Source organism: Carica papaya, chromosome 8 (assembly GCF_054855325.1).
Source record: "Carica papaya isolate Zhongbai chromosome 8, ASM5485532v1, whole genome shotgun sequence".
Classification (NCBI taxonomy): Eukaryota; Viridiplantae; Streptophyta; class Magnoliopsida; order Brassicales; family Caricaceae; genus Carica; species Carica papaya.
Genome location: NC_142316.1, coordinates 16,316,848 through 16,332,965, shown reverse-complemented (window position 1 = coordinate 16,332,965; position 16,118 = coordinate 16,316,848). Strand labels below are relative to the sequence as shown.

General features: G+C 46.4%; 5 non-coding genes and 26 pseudogenes across 5 annotated transcripts; 30 read left to right on the top strand and 1 right to left on the bottom strand.

Moving 5' to 3' along the window:
- Window positions 1-324: 324 nt before the first annotated feature.
- On the bottom strand, window positions 325-443 carry LOC148243501 (5S ribosomal RNA). The gene has a single exon (XR_015815481.1). It is a non-coding gene; the product is annotated as a 5S ribosomal RNA (ribosomal RNA).
- Window positions 444-1,301: 858 nt separating this feature from the next.
- LOC148243500 (5S ribosomal RNA) lies at window positions 1,302-1,420 on the top strand (annotated as a pseudogene).
- Window positions 1,421-1,950: 530 nt separating this feature from the next.
- Window positions 1,951-2,069, top strand: LOC148243499 (5S ribosomal RNA; annotated as a pseudogene).
- Window positions 2,070-2,278: 209 nt separating this feature from the next.
- LOC148243498 (5S ribosomal RNA) lies at window positions 2,279-2,397 on the top strand (annotated as a pseudogene).
- A 561-nt stretch (window positions 2,398-2,958) lies between these two features.
- LOC148243497 (5S ribosomal RNA) lies at window positions 2,959-3,077 on the top strand (annotated as a pseudogene).
- A 205-nt stretch (window positions 3,078-3,282) lies between these two features.
- Window positions 3,283-3,401, top strand: LOC148243496 (5S ribosomal RNA; annotated as a pseudogene).
- Window positions 3,402-3,962: 561 nt separating this feature from the next.
- On the top strand, window positions 3,963-4,081 carry LOC148243495 (5S ribosomal RNA; annotated as a pseudogene).
- Window positions 4,082-4,289: 208 nt separating this feature from the next.
- On the top strand, window positions 4,290-4,408 carry LOC148243494 (5S ribosomal RNA; annotated as a pseudogene).
- An 888-nt stretch (window positions 4,409-5,296) lies between these two features.
- Window positions 5,297-5,415, top strand: LOC148243493 (5S ribosomal RNA; annotated as a pseudogene).
- Window positions 5,416-5,621: 206 nt separating this feature from the next.
- LOC148243492 (5S ribosomal RNA) lies at window positions 5,622-5,739 on the top strand (annotated as a pseudogene).
- A 204-nt stretch (window positions 5,740-5,943) lies between these two features.
- On the top strand, window positions 5,944-6,062 carry LOC148243491 (5S ribosomal RNA; annotated as a pseudogene).
- A 209-nt stretch (window positions 6,063-6,271) lies between these two features.
- Window positions 6,272-6,390, top strand: LOC148243490 (5S ribosomal RNA). The gene has a single exon (XR_015814566.1). It is a non-coding gene; the product is annotated as a 5S ribosomal RNA (ribosomal RNA).
- Window positions 6,391-6,501: 111 nt separating this feature from the next.
- LOC148243489 (5S ribosomal RNA) lies at window positions 6,502-6,620 on the top strand (annotated as a pseudogene).
- A 209-nt stretch (window positions 6,621-6,829) lies between these two features.
- On the top strand, window positions 6,830-6,948 carry LOC148243488 (5S ribosomal RNA; annotated as a pseudogene).
- Window positions 6,949-7,510: 562 nt separating this feature from the next.
- On the top strand, window positions 7,511-7,629 carry LOC148243487 (5S ribosomal RNA; annotated as a pseudogene).
- A 559-nt stretch (window positions 7,630-8,188) lies between these two features.
- Window positions 8,189-8,307, top strand: LOC148243486 (5S ribosomal RNA; annotated as a pseudogene).
- A 561-nt stretch (window positions 8,308-8,868) lies between these two features.
- Window positions 8,869-8,986, top strand: LOC148243485 (5S ribosomal RNA; annotated as a pseudogene).
- Window positions 8,987-9,191: 205 nt separating this feature from the next.
- Window positions 9,192-9,310, top strand: LOC148243484 (5S ribosomal RNA; annotated as a pseudogene).
- Window positions 9,311-9,871: 561 nt separating this feature from the next.
- Window positions 9,872-9,989, top strand: LOC148243483 (5S ribosomal RNA; annotated as a pseudogene).
- Window positions 9,990-10,193: 204 nt separating this feature from the next.
- LOC148243482 (5S ribosomal RNA) lies at window positions 10,194-10,312 on the top strand (annotated as a pseudogene).
- A 561-nt stretch (window positions 10,313-10,873) lies between these two features.
- LOC148243481 (5S ribosomal RNA) lies at window positions 10,874-10,992 on the top strand (annotated as a pseudogene).
- Window positions 10,993-11,197: 205 nt separating this feature from the next.
- Window positions 11,198-11,316, top strand: LOC148243480 (5S ribosomal RNA). The gene has a single exon (XR_015814529.1). It is a non-coding gene; the product is annotated as a 5S ribosomal RNA (ribosomal RNA).
- Window positions 11,317-11,877: 561 nt separating this feature from the next.
- On the top strand, window positions 11,878-11,995 carry LOC148243479 (5S ribosomal RNA; annotated as a pseudogene).
- Window positions 11,996-12,198: 203 nt separating this feature from the next.
- Window positions 12,199-12,317, top strand: LOC148243478 (5S ribosomal RNA; annotated as a pseudogene).
- A 207-nt stretch (window positions 12,318-12,524) lies between these two features.
- On the top strand, window positions 12,525-12,643 carry LOC148243477 (5S ribosomal RNA). The gene has a single exon (XR_015814934.1). It is a non-coding gene; the product is annotated as a 5S ribosomal RNA (ribosomal RNA).
- A 561-nt stretch (window positions 12,644-13,204) lies between these two features.
- LOC148243476 (5S ribosomal RNA) lies at window positions 13,205-13,323 on the top strand (annotated as a pseudogene).
- Window positions 13,324-13,881: 558 nt separating this feature from the next.
- LOC148243475 (5S ribosomal RNA) lies at window positions 13,882-14,000 on the top strand. The gene has a single exon (XR_015814798.1). It is a non-coding gene; the product is annotated as a 5S ribosomal RNA (ribosomal RNA).
- A 205-nt stretch (window positions 14,001-14,205) lies between these two features.
- Window positions 14,206-14,324, top strand: LOC148243474 (5S ribosomal RNA; annotated as a pseudogene).
- Window positions 14,325-14,882: 558 nt separating this feature from the next.
- LOC148243473 (5S ribosomal RNA) lies at window positions 14,883-15,001 on the top strand (annotated as a pseudogene).
- A 205-nt stretch (window positions 15,002-15,206) lies between these two features.
- On the top strand, window positions 15,207-15,325 carry LOC148243472 (5S ribosomal RNA; annotated as a pseudogene).
- A 554-nt stretch (window positions 15,326-15,879) lies between these two features.
- On the top strand, window positions 15,880-15,998 carry LOC148243471 (5S ribosomal RNA; annotated as a pseudogene).
- Window positions 15,999-16,118: the final 120 nt, after the last annotated feature.

Below are 16,118 nucleotides of genomic sequence, written 5' to 3'. Positions count from 1 at the left end.
TTGGTGAAATATAAGGACTTCGCAGGAGGTAACCCATGCTAGTACTACTCTCGTCCAAGCACCCTTACCTACGGAGTTCTGATAGAATCCGTTGCATTAGTGCTGGTATGATCGCACCTATTTCATTTCGTGCTGAAAATACATACACTCCTTCTCCTTCCCTCCCCCTCCCATCAATTGTTTCCTTGTGCGTTCACACTGCACCTCTCCTTCTCGTTCTAATATCGATTAAAATGCCTATGCTTCTTGATTCACATTTGCGTATAAACCAGCGGACCCTAGTTCAAGTCGCCCGTAACGTCGAACGACCCGTCTGAAAATAAATTTGTGCGACACAAAGACTTCCCAGGAGGTCACCCACCCGAGTACTACTCTCGCCCAAGCACACTTAACTGCGGAGTTCTGATGGGATCCGGTGCATTAGTGCTGGTATGATCGCACCCTTTTAATTCTGCGCTGCAAATACATACACTCCTTCTCCTTTCTTCCCCCTCCCGTAATTTGTTTCCTTGTGCGTTCACACTTCACCTCTCATTCTCGTTCTAATATCGATTAAAATGCCCCTGCTTCTTGACTCACATTTGCGTATAAACTAGGGGACCCTAGTTCCAGACGCGCGTAACGTCGAACGACCCGTCTGAAAAAAAATTGGTGCGACACGAGGATTTCACAAGAAAATGGGTGAAATATAAGGACTTCGCAGGAGGTAACCCATGCTAGTACTACTCTCGCCCAAGCACCCTTACCTACGGAGTTCTGATAGAATCCGTTGCATTAGTGCTGGTATGATTGCACCTGTTTCATTTCGTGCTGATTTATGGTCCGCAGGTTTATTCGCAAATGTGAGTCACGGCGCCGTGGAATTTTACTTGATATTAGAACGAGTACAGGAGGTGCAGTGCGCACACACAAGGAAACAAATGACGGGATGAGGAAGAAAAGAGAAGGAGTGTATGTATTTGAAGCGCAAAATTAAACAAGTGGCATCATACCAGCACTAATGCACTGGATCCCATCAGAAATCTGCAGTTAACTGTGCTTGGTCGAGAGTAGTACTCGGATGGGTGACCTCTTTGGAAGTCCTCATATCGCAACAATTTTTGTTCAGATGGGTCGTTCGACGTTACGCGCGCCTGGAACTATGGTCCGCTGGTTTATACGCAAATGTGAGTCAAGAATCAGGGGCATTTTAATCGATATTAGAACGAGAAGGAGAGTTGCAGTGTGAACGCACAAGGAAACAAATGATGGGTGGGAGGGAGGGAAGAAGGAGTGTATGTATTTTCAGCACGAAATTAAACAGGTGCGGTCACACCAGCACAAATGCACCGGATCCCATCAGAACTTCGCAGTTAAGTGTGCTTTGGCGAAAGTAGTACAATGATGGGTTACCTCATGGGAAGTTCTCGTGTTGCAGCCATTTTTTTTTTCATATGATTCTTTCGACGTTACGCGCGACTTGATTTATGGTCCGCAGGTTTATTCGCAAATGTGAGTCACGGCGCCGTGGCATTTTACTTGATATTAGAACGAGTACAGGAGGTGCAGTGCGCACGCACAAGGAAACAAATGACGGGATGAGGAAGAAAAGAGAAAGAGTGTATGTATTTGAAGCAAAAAATTAAACAAGTGGCATCATACCAGCACTAATGCACTGGATCCCATCATAACTCTGCAGTTAAGTGTGCTTGGGCGAGAGTAGTACTCGGATGGGTGATCTCTTGGGAAGTCCTCGTATCACAACAATTTTTTTTCAGATGGGTTGTTCGACGTTACGCGCGACTGGAACTATGGTCCGCTAGTTTATACGCAAATGTGAGTCAAGAATCAGGGGCATTTTAATCGATATTAGAACGAGAAGGAGAGGTGCAGTGTGAACCCACAAGGAAACAAATGATGGGAGGGGGGGAGGGAAGAAGGAGTGTATGTATTTTCAGCACGAAATTACACATGTGCGGTCACACCAGCACAAATGCACCGGATCCCATCAGAACTCCGCAGTTATGTGTGCTTTGGGGAAAGTAGTACAATGATGGGTTACCTCCTGGGAAGTTCTCGTGTTGCTCCCATTTTCTTTTTTTCAGATGTGTCGTTCGACGTTACGCGCGACTTTAATTATGGTCTGCAGATTTATTCGCAAATGTGAGTCACGGCACCGTGGCATTTTACTTGATATTTGAACGAGAAAGAGAGGTACAGTGCGCACGCACAAGGAAACAAATGACGGGTGGGGGAAGAAAGGGGAAGGAATTTATGTATTTGCAGCGCAAAATTAAATAGGTGCGATCATACCAGCACTAATGCATCGGATCACATCAGAACTCCGCAGTTAAGTGTGCTTGGGCGAGAGTAGTACTCGGATGGGTGACCTCCTGGGAAGTTGTTGTGTCGCACTAATTTTTTTTTAGACGGGTCGTTCGACGTTACGCGCGACTGGAACTAGGGTCCACTGGTTTATACGCAAATGTGAGTCAAGAAGCAGGGGCATTTTAATCGTTATTAGAACGAGAAGGAGAGATGCAGAGTGCACGCAGAAGGAAACAAATGACGGGAGGGGGGATGGAGGGAGAAAATGTGTATGTATTTGCAGCGCAGAATGAAACATGAGCAATCATACCAGCACCAATGCAACGGATTCTATCAGAACTCCACAAGTTAAGGGTGCTTGGGCAAGAGTAGCACTAGGATGGGTGACCTCATGCGAAGTCCTTATATTTCACCCATTTTCTTTGGAAGTCGTCGTGTTGCACCCATTTTTTTGCAGATAATTCTTTCGACGATACGCGCGACTTGAATTATGGTCCTCAAGTTTATTTGCAAATGTGAGTCACGGCACCGTAGCATTTTACTTGATATTCGAACGAGCACGGGAGGTGCAGTGCGCACGCACAAGGAAACAAATGACGGGAGGGGGAAGAGAGGAGAAGGAGTTTATGTATTTGCAGCGTGGAATTAAAGGGGTGCGATCATACCAGCACTAATGCACCGGATCCCATCAGAACTCCGCAATTAAGTGTGCTTGGACGAGAGTAGTACTCGGATGGGTGACTTCCTGGGAAGTCCTTGTGTAGCACCAATTTTTTTTCAGACGGGACGTTCGACGTTACGCGCGACTGGAACTGGGGTCCGCTGGTTTATACGCAAATGTGAGTCAAGAAGCAGGGGCATTTTAATCGATATTAGAACGAGAAGGAGAGGTGCAGTGTGAACGCACAAGGAAACAATTGAGGGGAGGGGGAGGGAAGGAGAAGGAGTGTATTTATTTTCAGCACGAAATGAAACAGGTGCGATCATACCAGCACTAATGCATCGGATCCCATCAGAACTCCGCAGTTTAGTGTGCTTGGGCGAGAGTAGTACTCGGATGGGTGACCTCCTGGGAAGTCCTCATGTCGCACTAATTTTTTTTTTAAACGGGTCCTTCGACGTTACGCGCGACTGGAACGAGGGTCCACTGGTTTATACGCAAATGTGAGTCAAGAATCAGGGGCATTTTAATTGATATTAGAACGAGAAAAAGAGATGCAGAGTGCACGCACAAGGAAATAAATGACGGGCGGGGGGATGGGAGGGGAAAGAGTGTATGTATTTGCAATGTAGAATGAAACATGAGGGATCATACCAGCACTAATGCAACGGATTCTATCAGAACTTCGTAGTTAAGGGTGCTTGGGCAAGAAAAGTATTCGGTTGGGTGACCTCCTGCGAAGTCCTTATATTTCACCCATTTTCTTGGGAGGTCCTCGTGTTGCACCAATCTTTTTGCAGATGATTCTTTCGACGTTACGCGCGACTTGATTTATGGTCCGCAGGTTTATTCGCAAATGTTAGTCACGGCACCGTAGCATTTTACTTGATATTAGAACGAGCACGGAAGGTGCAGTGCGCACGCACAAGGAAACAAATGACGGGAGGGGGAAGAAAGGAGAAGGAGTTTATGTATTTGCAGCGCGGAATTAAACGGGTGCGATCATACCAGCACAAATGCACCAGATCCCATCAGAACTCCGCAGTTAAGTGTGCTTTGGCGAAAGTAGTACAATGATGGGTTACCTCCTGGGAAGTTCTCGTGTTACACCCATTTTTTTTTTTCAGATGTGCCGTTCGACGTTACGCGCGACTTTAATTATGGTCCGCAGCTTTATTCGCAAATGTGAGTCACGGCGCCGTGGCATTTTACTTGATATTTGAACAAGAACGAGAGGTGCAGTGCGCACGCACAAGGAAACAAATGACGGGAGGGGGAAGAAATGAGAAGGAGTTTTTGTATTTGCAGCGCGAAATTAAACAGTTGCGATCATACCAGCACTAATGCACCGGATCCCATCAGAACTCCGCAGTTAAGTGTGCTTAGGCGAGAGTAGTACTCGGATAGGTGACCTCCGGGGAAGTCCTCTTGTTGCACTAATTTTTTTTTTCAGACGGGTCGTTCGACGTTACGCGCGACTGGAACTAAGGTCCACTGGTTTATACGCAAATATGAGTCAAGAAGCAGGGGCATTTTAATCAATATTAGATCGAGAATGAGAGATGCAGAGTGCACGCGCAAGGAAACAAATGACGGGAGGGGGGATGGAGGGAGAAAAAGTGTATGTATTTGCAGCGCAGAATGAAACATGAGCAATCATACCAGCACCAATGCAACGGATTCTATCAGAACTCCGCAAGTTAAGGGTGCTTGGGCGAGAGTAGCACTAGGATGGGTGACCTCCTAAGAAGTCCTTATATTTCACCCATTTTCTTAGGAAGTCCTCGTGTTGCACCCATTTTTTTGCAGATGATTCTTTCGACGATACGCGCGACTTGAATTATGGTCCTCAGGTTTATTCGCAAATGTGAGTCACGGCACCATAGCAATTTACTTGATATTAGAACGAGCACGGAAGGTGCAGTGCGCACGCACAAGGTAACAAATGGCGGGAGGGGGAAGAAAGGGGAAGGAGTTTATGTATTTGCAGTGCGAAGTTGAACGGGTGCGATCATACCACCACTAATGCACCGGATCCCATCAGAACTCCAGAGTTTTGTGTGCTTGGGCGAGAGTACTACTCGGATAGGTGACCTCCTGGGAAGTCCTCGTGTCGCAACAATTTTTTTTTCAGACAGGTCGTTCGACGTTATGCGCGACTGGAACTAGGGTCCGCTGGTTTATACGCAAATGTGAGTCAAGAAGCAGGGGCATTGTAATCGATATTAGAACAAGAATGAGAGGTGCAGTGTGAATGCACAAGGAAACAATTGACGGGAGGGGGAAGAAAAGAGAAGGAGTGTATTTATTTGCAGCGCAAAATTAAACAGGTGCGATCATACCAGCATTAAAGCCCCGGATCCCATCATAACTCCGCAGTTAAGTGTGCTTGGGCGAGAGTCGTACTCAGATGGGTGACCACTTGGGAAGCCCTCGTGTTGCACCTATTTTTTTTCGGATGGGTTGTTCAACGTTACGCGCGAATGAAATTATAAACCGCTGGTTCATTTGCAAAGGTGAGTCACGGTGCCGGGGCATATTACTTGATATTAGAACGAGTACGGGAGGTGCAGTGCGCACGAACAAGGAAACAAATGACGGGAAGAGGAAGAAAAGAGAAGGAGTGTATGTATTTGAAGCGCAAAATTAAACTAGTGGCATCATACCAGCACTAATGCACTGGATCCCATCAGAACTCTGCAGTTAAGTGTGCTTGGGCGAGAGTAGTACTCGGATGGGTGACCTCTTGGGAAGTCCTCGTATCGCAACAATTTTTTTTCAGATGGGTCATTCGATGTTACGCGCGACTGGATCGAGGGTCCACTGGTTTATACGCAAATGTGAGTCAAGAATTAGGGGCATTTTAATCGATATTAGAACGAGAAGGAGAGGTGCAGTGTGAACGCACAAGGAAACAAATGATGGGAGGGGGGGAGGGAAGAAGGAGTGTATGTATTTTCAGCACAAAATTAAACAGGTGCGGTCACACCAGCACAAATGCACCGGATCCCATCAGAACTCCGCAGTTAAGTGTGCTTTGGCGAAACTAGTACAATGATGGGTTACCTCCTGGGAAGTTCTCGTGTTGCACCCATTTTCTTTTTTTCAGATGTGCCGTTCGACGTTACGCGCGACTTTAATTATGGTCCGCAGATTTATTCGCAAATGTGGATCACGACGCAGTGGCATTTTACTTGATATTTGAACGAGAACGAGAGGTGCAGTGCGCACGCACAAGGAAACAAATGATGGGAGGGGGAAGAAAGGAGAAGGAGTTTATTTATTTGCAGCGCAAAATTAAACAGTTGCGATCATACCAGCACTAATGCACCGGATCCCATCAGAACTCCGCAGTTAAGTGTGCTTGGACAAGAGTAGTACTCGGATGGGTGACCTCTTGGGAAGTTCTTGTGTCGCATCAATTTTTTTTCAGACGGGTCGAGAATGAGAGGTGAAGTGTGAACGCACAAGGAAATAAATGACGGGAGGGGGAAGAAAGGAGGAGTGTTTGTATTTGCGGCGCGAAATTAAAGAGGTGCGATCTTACCAGCACTAAAGCCCCGGATCCCATCAGAACTCCGCAGTTAAGTGTGCTTGGGCGAGAGTAGTACAATGATGGGTTACCTCGTGGGAAGTTCTCGTGTTGCACCCATTTTCTTTTTTTCAGATGTGCCGTACGACGTTACGCGCTACTTTTATTATGGTCCGCAGATTTATTCGCAAATGTGAGTCACAGTGTCGTGGCATTTTACTTGATATTTGAACGAGAACGAGAGGTGCAGTGTGCACGCACAAGGAAACAAATGACGGGAGGGGGAAGAAAGGAGAAGGATTTTATGTATTTGCAGCGCAAAATTAAACAGGTGCGATCATACCAGCACTAATGCATCGGATCCCATCAGAACTCCGCAGTTAAGTGTTCATGGGCGAGAGTAGTACTCGGATGGGTGACCTCTTGGGAAGTCCGCGTGTCGCACTAATTTTTTTTTCAGACGGGTTGTTCGACGTTACGCGCGACTGGAACTAGGGTCCACTGGTTTATACGCAAATGTGAGTCAAGAAGCAGGGGCATTTTAATCGATATTAGAACGAGAATGAGAGATGCAGAGTGCACGCACAAGGAAACAAATGACGGGAGGGGGGATGGAGGGAGAAAACGTGTATGTATTTGCTGCGTAGAATGAAACATGAGCAATCATACCAGCACCAATGCAACGGATTCTATCAGAACTCTGCAAGTTAAGGGTGCTTGGGCGAGAGTAGCACTAGGATGGGTGACCTCATGCGAAGTCTTTATATTTCACCCATTTTCTTTGGAAGTCCTCGTGTTCCACCCATTTTTTTGCAGATGATTCTTTCGACGATACGCGCGACTTGAATTATGGTCCTCAGGTTTATTCGCAAATGTGAGTCACGGCACCCTAGCATTTTACTTTATATTAGAAGGAGCACGGGAGGTGCAGTGCGCACGCACAAGGAAACAAATGACGGGAGGGGGAAGAAAGGAGAAGGAGTTTATGTATTTGCAGTGCGGAATTAAACGGGTGCGATCATACCAGCACTAATGCACCGGATCCCATCAGAACTCCGCAGTTAAGTGTGCTTTGGCGAGAGTAGTACTCGGATTGGTGATCTCCTAGGAAGTCCTCGTGTCGCAAATATTTTTTTCCAGACGGGTCGTTCGACGTTACGCGTGACTGGAACTAGGGTCCGCTGGTTTATACGCAAATGTGAGTCAAGAAGCAGGGGCATTTTAATCGATATTAGAACGAGAAGGAGAGGTGCAGTGTGAACACACAAGGAAACAATTGATGGGAGGGGGAAGGAAGGAGAAGGAGTGTATGTATTTTCAGCAAGAAATGAAACAGGTGCGATCATACCAGCACTAATGCAACGGATTCTTTCAGAACTCCGTAGGTAAGGGTGCTTGGGCGAGAGTAGTACTAGCATGGGTTACCTCCTGCGAAGTTCTTATATTTCACCCATTTTCTTGTGAAGTCCTCGTGTTGCACCCATTTTTTTACAGATGATTCTTTCGACGTTACGCGCGACTTGAATTATTGTCCTCAGGTTTATTCGCAAATGTGAGTCACGGCGCCGTGGCATTTTACTTGATATTAGAACGAGTACGGGAGGTGCATTGCGCACGCACAAGGAAACAAATGACGGGAGGAGGAAGAAAAGAGAAGGAGTGTATGTATTTGAAGCGCAAAATTAAACAAGTGGCATCATACCAGCGCTAATGCACTGGATCTCATTAGAACTCTGTAGTTAAGTGTGCTTGGGCGAGATTAGTACTCGAATGGGTGACCTCCTGGGAAGTCCTCGTGTCGCACCAATTTTTTTTCAGACGGGTCGTTCGACGTTAGGCGCGTCTGGAACTAGGGTCCGCTGGTTTATACGCAAATGTGAGTCAATAAGCAGGGGCATTTTAATCGATATTAGAACGAGAATGAGAGGTGCAGCGTGAACGCACAAGGAAACAAATGACGGGAGGGGGGATGGGAGGAGAAAGAGTGTATGTATTTGCAGTGCAGAATGAAACATGATGGATCATACCAGCACTAATGCAACGGATTCTATCAGAACTCCGCAGTTAAGGGTGCTTGGGCGAGAAAAGTACTCGGATGGGTGACATCCTGCGAAGTCCTTATATTTCACCCATTTTCTTGGTAGGTCCTCGTGTTGAACCCATCTTTTTATAGATGATTCTTTCGACGTTACGCGCGACTTGATTTATGGTCCGCAGGTTTATTCGCAAATGTGAGTCACAGCGCCGTGGCATTTTACTTGATATTAAAACGAGTACGGGAGGTGCAGTGCGCACGCACATGGAAACAAATGACGGGAGGAGGAAGAAAAGAGAAGGAGTGTATGTATTTGAAGTACAAAATTAAACAAGTGGCATCATACCAGCACTAATGCACTTGATCCCATCAGAACTCTGCAGTTAAGTGTGCTTGGGCGAGTGTAGTACTCGGATGGGTGACCTCTTGGGAAGTCCTCGTATCGCAACAATTTTTTTTTAAATGGGTCGTTCGACGTTACGCGCGACTGGAACTATGGTCCGCTGGTTTATACGCAAATGTGAGTCAAGAAGCAGGGGCATTTTAATCGATATTAGAACGAGAATGAGAGGTGAAGTGTGAATGCACAAGAAAACAAATGACGGGAGGGGGAAGAAAGGAGAAGGAGTGTATGTATTTGCAGCGCGAAATTAAATAGGTGCGATCATACCAGCACTAAAGCTCCGGATCCCATCAGAGCTCCGTAGTTAAGTGTGCTTGGGCGAGAGTAGTACTCGGATGGGTGACCACTTGGGAAGCCCTCGTGTTGAACCTATTTTTTTTCGAATTGGTTGTTCGACGTTACGCGCGAATGGAATTATAAACCGCTGGTTCATTTGCAAAGGTGAGTCACGGTGCCGGGGCATATTACTTGATATTAGAACGAGAAAGAGAGATGCAGAGTGCGCGCACAAGGAAACAAATGACGGGAGGGGGGATGGAAGGAGAAAGAGTGTATGTATTTGCAGTGCAGAATGAAACATTAGGGATCATACCAGCACTAATGCAACGGATTCTATCAGAACTCCGCAGTTAAGGGTGCTTGGGCGAGAAAAGTACTCGGATGGGTGACCTCCTGTGAAGTCCTTATATTTCACCCATTTTCTTGGGAGGTCCTCGTGTTGCACCCATCTTTTTGCAGATGATTCTTTCGACGTTACGCGTGACTTGATTTATGGTCCGCAGGTTTATTCGCAAATGTGAGTCACAGCGCCGTGGCATTTTACTTGATATTAGAACGAGTACGGGAGGTGCAGTGCGCACGCACAAGGAAACAAATGACGGGAGGAGGAAGAAAAAATTAGGAGTGTATGTATTTGAAGCGCAAAATTAAACAAGTGGCATCATACCAGCACTAATGCACTGGATCCCATTAGAACTCTGCAGTTAAGTGTGTTTGGGCGAGAGTAGTACTCGGATGGGTGACCTCTTGAGAAGTCCTCGTATCGCAACAATATTTTTTCAGATAGGTCGTTCGACATTACGTGCGACTGGAACTATGGTCCGCTGGTTTATACGCAAATGTGAGTCAAGAATCATGGGTATTTTAATCGATATTAGAACGAGAATGAGAGGTGCAATGTGAACGCAAAAGGAAACAAATGATGGGAGGGAGGGAGGGAAGAAGGAGTGTATGTATTTTCAGCACGAAATTAAACAGGTGCGGTCACACCAGCACAAATGCACCGGATCCCATCAGAACTCCGCAGTTAAGTGTGCTTTGGCGAAAGTAGTACAATGATGGGTTACCTCTTGGGAAGTTCTCGTGTTGCACCCATTTTTTTTTTCAGATGTGTCGTTCGACGTTACGCGCGACTTTAATTATGGTCTACATATTTATTCGCAAATGTGAGTTACGGCGCCGTGGCATTTTACTTGATATTTGAACGAGAACGAGAGGTGCAGTGCGCACGCACAAGGAAACAAATGACGGGAGGGGGAAGAAAGGAGAAGGAGTGTATGTATTTACAGCCGAAAATGAAACAAGTGCGATCATACCAGCACTAATGCAACGGATTCTATCAGAACTCCGTGGGTAAAAGTGCTTGGGCGAGAGTAGTACTAGCATGGGGTACCTCCTGCGAAGTCCTTATATTTCACCAATTTTCTTGTGAACTCCTCGTGTTGCACCCATTTTTTTGCAGATGATTCTTTCGACGTTACGCGCGACTTGTATTATGGTCATCAAGTTTATTCGCAAATGTGAGTCACGGCGCTGTAGAATTTTACTAGATATTAGAACGAGAACGGGAGGTGCAGTGCGCACGCACAAGGAAACAAATGACGGGAGGGGGAAGAAAGGGGAATGAGTTTATGTATTTGCAGCACAAAATTAAAAATGTGCGATCATACCAGCACTAATGCACCGGATCCCATCAGAACTCCACAGTGAAGTGTGCTTGGGCGAGATTAGTACTCGGATGGGTGACCTCCGGGGAAGTCCTCGTGTCGCACCAATTTTTTTTCAGACGGGTCGTTCGACGTTACGATCGTCTGGAACTAGGGTCCGCTGGTTTATACGCAAATGTGAGTTAAGAAGCAGGGGCATTTTAATCGATATTAGAACGAGAATGAGAGGTGAAGTGTGAACGCACAAGGAAACAAATGACGGGAGGTGGAAGAAAGGATAAGGAGTGTATGTATTTGCAGCGCGAACTTAAACAGGTGCGATCATACCAGCACTAAAGCTCCGGATCCCATCAGAACTCCGCAGTTAAGTGTGCTTGGGCGAGGGTAGTACTCGGATGGGTGACGACTTGGGAAGCCCTCGTGTTGCACCTATTTTTTTTCGGATGGGTTGTTCGACGTTACGCGCGAATGGAATTATAAACTGCTGGTTCATTTGTAAAGGTGAGTCACGGTGCCGGAGCATATTTCTTGATATTAGAACGAGAAAGAGAGATGCAGAGTGCACGCACAAGGAAACAAATGACGGGAGGGGGGATGAAAGGAGAAAGAGTGTATGTATTTGCAGTGCAGAATGAAACATGAGGGATCATACCAGCACTAATGCAACGGATTCTATCAGAACTCCGCAGTTAAGGGTGCTTGGGCGAGAAAAGTACTCGGATGGGTGACCTCCTGCGAAGTCCTTATATTTCACCCATTTTCTTGGGAGGTCCTCGTGTTGCACCCATCTTTTTGCAGATAATTCTTTCGACGTTACGCGCGACTTGATTTATGGTCCGCAGGTTTATTCGCAAATTTGAGTCACGGCGTCTTGGCATTTTACTTGATATTAGAACGAGTACGGGAGGTGCAGTGCGCACGCACAAGGAAACAAATTACGGGATGTGGAAGAAAAGAGAATGAGTGTATATATTTGTAGCGTAAAATTAAACAAGTGGCATCATACTAACACTACTACACTGGATCCCATTAGAACTCTGCAGTTAAGTGTGCTTGGGCGAGAATAGTACTCTGATGGGTGACCTCTTGGGAAGTTCTCGTATCGCAACAATTTTTTTTCAGATGGGTCGTTCGACGTTACGCACAACTGGAACTTTGGTTTGCTGGTTTATACGCAAATGTGAGTCAAGAATCAGGGGCATTTTAATCGATATAAGAACGAGAATGAGAGGTGCAGTGTGAACGGACAAGGAAACAAATGATGGGAGGGGGGAGGGAAGAAGGAGTGTATGTATTTTCAGCACAAAATTAAACAGGTGCGGTCACACCAGCACAAATGCACCGGATCCCATCAGAACTCCGTAGTTAAGTGTGGTTTGGCGAAAGTAGTACAATGATGGGTTACCTCCTGGGAAGTTCACGTAATGCACCCATTTTTTTTTTCAGATGTGCCGTTTGACGTTACGCGCGACTTTAATTATTGTCCGCAGATTTATTCGCAAATGTGAGTCACGACGCCGTGGCATTTTACTTGATATTTGAACGAGAACGAGAGCTGCAGTGCGCACGCACAAGGAAACAAATGACGGGAGGGGGAAAAAAGGAGAAGGAGTTTATGTATTTGCAGCGCAAAATTAAACAGGTGTGATCATACCAGCACTAATGCACCGGATCCCATTAGAACTCCGCAGTTAAGTGTGCTTGGGCGAGAGTTGTACTCGGATGGGTGACCTCCTGGGAAGTCCTCGTGTCGCACTAATTTTTTTTTTCAGACGGGTCGTTCGACGTTACGCGCGACTGGAACTAGGGTCCACTGGTTTATACGCAAATGTGAGTCAAGAAGCAGGGGCATTTTAATCGATATTAGAACGAGAAGGAGAGATGTAGAGTGCACGCACAAGGAAACAAATGATGGAGGGGGGATGGAGGGAGAAAAAGTGTATGTATTTGCAGCGCAGAATGAAACATGAGCAATCATCCAGCACCAACGCAACGGATTCAATCAGAACTCCGCAAGTTAAGGGTGCTTGGGCGAGAGGAGCACTAGGATGGGTGACCTTCTGCGAAGTCCTTATATTTCACCCATTTTCTTAGGAAGTCCTCGTGTTGCACCCATTTTTTTGCAAATGATTCTTTCGACGATACGCGTGACTTGAATTATGGGCCTCAGGTTTATTCGCAAATGTGAGTCACGGCACCGTAGCATTTTACTTGATATTAGAACGAGCACGGTAGGTGCAGTGCGCACGCACAAGGAAACAAATGACGACAGGGGGAAGAAAGGAGAAGGAGTTTATGTATTTGCAGCGCGCAATTAAACAAGTGCGATCATACCAGCACTAATACACCGGATCCCATCAGAACTCCGCAGTTAAGTGTGCTTGTGCGAGAGTAGTACTCGGATGGGTGACCTCCTAGCAAGTCCTCGTATCGCACCAATTTTTTTCAGACGGGTCGTTCGACGCTACGCGCGACTGGAACTAGGGTCCGCTGGTTTATACGAAAATGTGAGTCAAGAAGCAGGGGCATTTTAATCGATATTAGAACGAGAAGGAGAGGTGCAGTGTGAACGCACAAAGAAATAATTGATGGGAGGGGGAGGGAAGGAGAAGGAGTGTATGTATTTTCAGCACAAAATGAAACAGGTGCGATCATACCAGCACTAATGCAACGGATTCTATTAGAACTCCGTAGGTAAGGGTGCTTGGGCGAGAGTAGTACTAGCATGGGTTACCTCCTGCGAAGTCCTTATATTTCACCCATTTTCTTGTGAAGTCCTCGTGTTGCACCCATTTTTTTGCAGATGATTCTTTCGACGATACGGGCGACTCTAATTATGGTCCTCAGGTTTATTCACAAATGTGAGTCACGGCGTTGTAGCATTTTACTTGATATTAGAACGAGAACAGGAGGTGCAGTGCGCACGCAGAAGGAAAAAAATGACGGGAGTGGGAAGAAAGGAGAATGAGTTAATGTATTTGCAGCGCAAAATTAAACAGGTGCGATCATACCAGCACTAATGCACCGGATCCCATCAGGACTCCGCAGTGAAGTGTGCTTGGGCGAGATTAGTACTCGGATGGGTGACCTCCTGGGAAGTCCTCGTGTCGCACCAATTTTTTTTCAGACGGGTCGTTCGACGTTACGCGCGTCTGGAACTAGGGTCCGCTGGTTTATACGCAAATGTGAGTCAAGAAGCAGGGGTATTTTAATCGATATTAGAACGAGAATGAGAGGTGAAGTGTGAACGCACAAGGAAACAAATGACGGGAGGGGGAAGAAAGGAGAAGGAGTGTATGTATTTGCAGCGCGAAATTAAACAGGTGCAATCATACCAGCACTAATGCACCGGATCCCATCAGAACTCTGCAGTTATGTGTGCTTGTGCGAGAGTAGTACTCGGATGGGTGACCTCCTGGGAAGTCCTCGTATCGCACTAATTTTTTTCAGACAGGTCTTTAGACGCTACGCGCGACTGGAACTAGGGTCCGCTGGTTTATACGCAAATGTGAGTCAGGAAGCAGGGGCATTTTAATCGATATTAGAACGAGAATGAGAAGTGCAGTGTGAACGCACAAGGAAACAATTGATGGGAGGGGGAGGGAAGGAGAAGGAGTGTATGTATTTTCAGCAAGGAATGAAACAGGTGCGATCATACCAGCAATAATACAACGGATTCTATCAGAACTCCGTAGGTAAGGGTGCTTGGGCGAGAGTAGTACTAGCATGGGTTACCTCCTGCGAAGTCCTTATATTTCACCCATTTTCTTGTGAAGTCCTCGTATTGCACCCATTGTTTTGCAGATAATTCCTTCGACGTTACGCGCGACTTGAATTATGGTCCTCAGGTTTATTCGCAAATGTGAGTCACGGCGCTGTAGCATTTTACTTGATATTAGAACGAGAACAGGAGGTGCAGTGCGCACGCACAAGGAAAAAAATGACGGGAGTGGGAAGAAGGGAGAATGAGTTTATGTATTTGCAGCACAAAATTAAACAGGTGCGATCATACCAGCACTAATGCACCGGATCCCATCAGGACTCCACAGGGAAGTGTGCTTAGGCGAGATTAGTTCTCGGATGGGTGACCTCCTGGGAAGTCCTCGTGTCGCACCAATTTTTTTTCAGACGGGTCGTTCGACGTTACGCGCGTCTGGAAGTAGGGTCCGCTGGTTTATACGCAAATGTTAGTCAAGAAGCAGGGGTATTTTAATGGATATTAGAACGAGAATGAGAGGTGAAGTGTGAACGCACAAGGAAACAAATGACGGGAGGGGGAAGAAAGGAGAAGGAATGTATGTATTTGCAGCGCGAAATTAAACAGGTGCAATCATACCAGCACTAATGCACCGGATCCCGTCAGAACTCCGCAGTTATGTGTGCTTGTGCGAGAGTAGTACTCGGATGGGTGACCTCCTGGGAAGTCCTCGTATCGCACTAATTTTTTTCAGACAGGACGTTCGACGCTACGCGCGACTGGAACTAGGGTCCGTTGGTTTATACGCAAATGTGAGTCAAGAAGCTGGGGCATTTTAATCGATATTAGAACGAGAAGGAGAAGTGAAGTGTGAACGCACAAGGAAACAATTGATGGGAGGGGGAGGGAAGGAGGAGTGTATGTATTTTCAGCAAGGAATCAAACAGGTGCGATCATACCAGCAATAATGCAACGGATTCTATCAGAACTCCGTAGGTAAGGGTGCTTGGGCGAGAGTAGTACTAGCATGGGTTACCTCCTGCAAAGTCCTTATATTTCACCCATTTTCTTGTGAAGTCCTCGTGTTGCACCCATTTTTTTGCAGATGATTCTTCGACGATACACGCGACTTGAATTATGGTCCTCAGGTTTATTCGCAAATGTGTGTCACGGCGCTGTAGTATTTTACTTGATATTAGAACGAGAACGGGAGGTGCAGTGCGCACGCACAAAGAAAAAAATGACGGGAGGGGGAAGAAAGGAGAATGAGATTTTGTATTTGCAGCGCACAATTAAACAGGTGCGATCATACCAGCACTAATGCACCGGATCCCATCAGAACTCCGCAGTGAAGTGTGCTTGGGCGAGATTAGTACTCGGATGGGTGACCTCCTAGGAAGTCCTCGGGTCGCACTAATTTTTTTTCAGACGGGTCGTTCGACGTTACGCGCGTCTGGAACTAGGGTCCGCTGGTTTATACGCAAATGTGAGTCAAGAAGCAGGGGTATTTTAATCGATATTAGAACGAGAATGAGAG